The following is a 4,349-nucleotide window of genomic DNA, read 5'->3' as shown; positions in this document are numbered from 1 at the left end:
ATTTACTGGAGTTTTTCAGTTTCTGTACTATTTGTATAAGAGGCTATAACATTATGCTGTAAAAAATCAAATGCCTTGATAGTTGTACTTTCTAAGATAAAGCATTATTTAGGGTTGAAAAAATCATTTCACGAAGCATTACTATGAGGTTAATATACGACTTCGTTGTGCTTTCTTGCCATAATGAAACGTGTAGTGTTATAATTGCCCGAGGGCTTTATCTCGAGGACCATTATGAAAGTAGGTGTGCCACTATGGCTAGAAGGCACAACCAGCCGTTTATTGACATTTTTATCAGATACGTTCACGTCATATTTTTCTTGGTATTTTAATTTCACATGTTTACCAAACACTTAAAAATATTTGTATTGCTTTTTATCAACAATGCCATCAATATTTGACAAACGATCTGATTCAGCACCCTTTCAATCGCCATAATGATGTTGCTACATGACGTCAACATCAGAACGCGCTGACGTTCTTGTTACCTGTGGTCATTATGATTATGATTATGGCTTTTTGTTACTATTTATAGTAAAGTTTATAATAAGGAAAAATGCACGATCGCATTCCATTGAAACTCAATGGAAATAATTTTAGATATGTAATAAGAAAACCTATTGTTTGCACACCATTTTCGTCGATTTTACCAGTGCCTCAAAACCCAACTGGCACCCCCATGCGATGGCTCTCGTGCTGGTAATGACAATTTGTGCTGCATTGATCTAATATGGTATTGTATGTGTGAACTAAGACAATATCAGGTTTCTTGAGAGCTTCTCTTCGTCCTTTTTACATGTAGTATATTTGTCGGTCCAAAATATGTTATTTTACGGAAAGAATATACCGTTACGCTTTAAACGATAAAACTAAAGTGGAACTTTGTTATTGTGCTTCATTGAAACGTCATGACGTCGCTTCGTCTTACGGACGTTAATTTCCCGCGCTGTGGATACATACTCTACCATAAGAATGAGCGTGCAAATGAAGTATTTCTATTTGCTTTTAAATTTCTGTTATTATTTGTAAAATACGGTATGCAACAAAAATGATCTGTCAGAATGAAACGCTTATTTTTATACGATATGCAAGAAATATTTCAGTTATGTGTTTACAAATTGGACAAAAATATCCGTCTGAAGGGCAATTGCGCCATGTATGGTTGCGAGTTACAATGTCTCAGGTTCCTAATACATTTACACGATGTAATAATAATCATTATGTGCGGACAAAATGAGCACTACGCCTGCACATGGTGACGAATAGATTGGTGACGAACAGCTAATTTATGTGCAAAGTTCTGGAAGTAATAGATGAGCGACACCGTAGCTTCATCGTTGAGGCATGCCACATGATATCGATGAGACTTGACTTACGTTCTCCTGGAGTGTATTTGATAAACGACATTGTTTCTGAAATCATTAGATCTCCACCTCTGACTCATGTGGGGAAGTTGGCAGTTACTTGCGGAGAACAGGTTTGTTCTGGTGCAGAATCCAGGAACACTGGTTAGGTTAGCTGCCCGCCGTTACATGACTGAAATACTGTTGAAAAACGGCGTAAAACACAAAACAAACAAACACACAAATATAATCAAATGATCTTCATTGATAGATAACAAAACATTTTAGCTAGCAGTTAAGTTTTTACCTTTGTGCTCGCTAGAATCTAAAACGATGTTCATTCGTGTAATGAAAATATATAATTTTATACATCATGTGTTGATCTCTAGTAAGGTCAAGGTATGCATAAACGAACCATTTTGTACAGTCTATTGTTTATCTCAACAATAGTCATTGCACGTCATGTGGCGGCCGTAAAGTTTATTCCAGTACTTAGACACAGCGCTGCTATATTTCTTTAAAAGATAATTTTATTAACTCATTGCATAAAAGAATTCGGCTTAAGTCTGTGATATGTCGCAAAAAATGTGTTGCATAATTATTTAGTTGCAAATCTAATAGTTTGTTGATATAATTTTTGGTTAAATCCATGCTTAAAATGACCTTTCAATCGAGATATATTACTTAGATGCCATATTGCTGACATTGTGTCCATTTTCGTTTTAACTATATATATTCAAACTGTATATAATATTCCTTACTCAGTGTCAGACTGTTGTCGTAATTGACATAAGGAAGAATGTAAGATAAGTTATGCCATGTTTGTTTTAAGTTTAAAAGTTATAAAACGTCTTGTTAATAACATTTACAAATACCAAACATTTTATTAACTGATAGGTTGTTATCAAAATAACTTCAAAGCTATGATTTGTACAAGATTAAAAAAAGAATGATTATAATGTACATTGTACAAACCACGAACATTTTATGTGTTAAAACATGCAAATATGGTTAATTTGACTGTCATTAAAACCTCAATTTGTAATACGGCCGATGTATTTGTATTATATCAATTAACACATTCAAAGCTTTGAAAGCTTAGATAGGAATCAAGCAAATTATTCTAATCAGATTAGTTAATCTGATCTTTTAAAGTAATGAAACACGCAATATCCTTCATGAACCTAGAACCAGCTTAAGCAGAAGTTTATTGACGGAGTCTATTATCCAAGACCAGAAAATATGACATCATATTCGTTTAAATATATTGATAGTGCAGAAGTATTGATAAAAAGACAGGTATCAATTTAACGTGCAAAATAGCGTATTTTGAAAACGAGGCAGCCATGACATTGATACAAACATAATCATGCGAGCATCATTTTAGTTATCAAAATGATAACGATGGGCGTTTCATATCTACACTACTTGAAGTGTTTTATCAATTATACACTATCTGATCTAGGTGCAGAATAATTTAATTTCGTTTTCTATTACAAATTTACAATCACACATATGTCAGACCAGATTTATTACACATTTAGAAACAATCTAAATGAACACAATGCCATTTTATCGTATCAAATAATTATTCAATTCAGTTCTGTTACAATATATTTACCGTTAAGTCTATGTTAGTGGTATGAATAAAGCTACACTTTCCACTAGCTGCCATGAACATATTTAGAAAGATAAGGATAGAAGGACAAAGTTTTCAAATCAAGCTAGACAGTCATGCATTGCAAAACGTATGCCCAAGCCTGCAATCGTTTTGTTTGATTGCATTCTGATTTTAGGGTTTGGCCATACCCTGAAATCAGAATCTATTTTATAGATTTAATCAAATGTGTTGCAGCCTTAAACATCCTCCGACTAGATTACTTTTTCGAATCGACTGTACAGTTCCATTTCTTGATAGTAGGTTTCCGCTTAAGCCGGTGCTAGCGAGCATGATGGGTGTTGCACTTTCATTAACATTGCCGTTTATGTTTAATTTCATTTAATTAGAGCAGCAGTGTCCCGCGATGATGCTTCAACTGGATTGTAATTTTGACTTTCATGCACATATCAAGTTTATATTACACAACTACTTTAAATGCCAACCTTCTTTCCAACTATTTGGACACAAAATCTGTTACTACATTTTACCAGTTGGAAGCACATTCAGCAGTATTCATAATAAATACTGAAACTTACGTTTTAAAAGTATTGTTTCCAATGCAACGGTTTGTTGATGAATGAAGTTTGGAGTTGATGCGTCCTCGTTATATAATGATACGCATCTTAACGCCAAATAATAATTGTATCCAATGTTTGAGATATAAGATTTCATTCTTAAACTTAATCAAGTATAATACTCTATATCTTTAAAGCATGCACAAAACCTGTGTTGTTTTCTTTTTCAGCCCGCCGCTATGAAATATGACGGTATGAAGTAGTAATTGTGATGTTCAAGCAATGTGTTGAATAGGAACATCGAGCTGCTATCGGGGGGAATATCTTTGGTCATGTTAGGACATTAAATACAAAAAAGCTACATACTCTATTTAACAAATATGTTTTTTTTTTATTTTCTATTATATGCGATCATGCACTTTAGTATGGAGAGTATGACCGGTTAATGAAAAACGACAATTATAGCTAAATTTTATTTCGGTATATACAAAAGATTTATTACAATAAACAGGTTAAAATGATATGTTTTTGAACACCAAAATTCAGTCTCTTTTTAGTTTGTTTTTATTACTTTGTCGGTAATTGCATCCATCTGAGAAAGAAAACGTTCCATGCCTGATATCTTCTTTAAATTATAGACTGAAGGGAAATTGTGAAGATTTCTTTCATTTTCATTTCAAGTATCCGCGGACAATCCTTTTGACATTTTAATTTCTGAAAACCAAAGATAAAATTAACCTAGATATGATTAAATTCTTCATTTTAATTCATACTCGTGAATTTAAACATCAATGTTTAAGCCTATAGAACGTAAGGACCAATCTAGTCGTG

The sequence above is a fragment of the Mercenaria mercenaria genome, chromosome 19, assembly GCF_021730395.1.
Source record: "Mercenaria mercenaria strain notata chromosome 19, MADL_Memer_1, whole genome shotgun sequence".
In the NCBI taxonomy this organism is placed as follows: domain Eukaryota; kingdom Metazoa; phylum Mollusca; class Bivalvia; order Venerida; family Veneridae; genus Mercenaria; species Mercenaria mercenaria.
Note: the sequence above shows the minus strand (reverse complement) of the source record.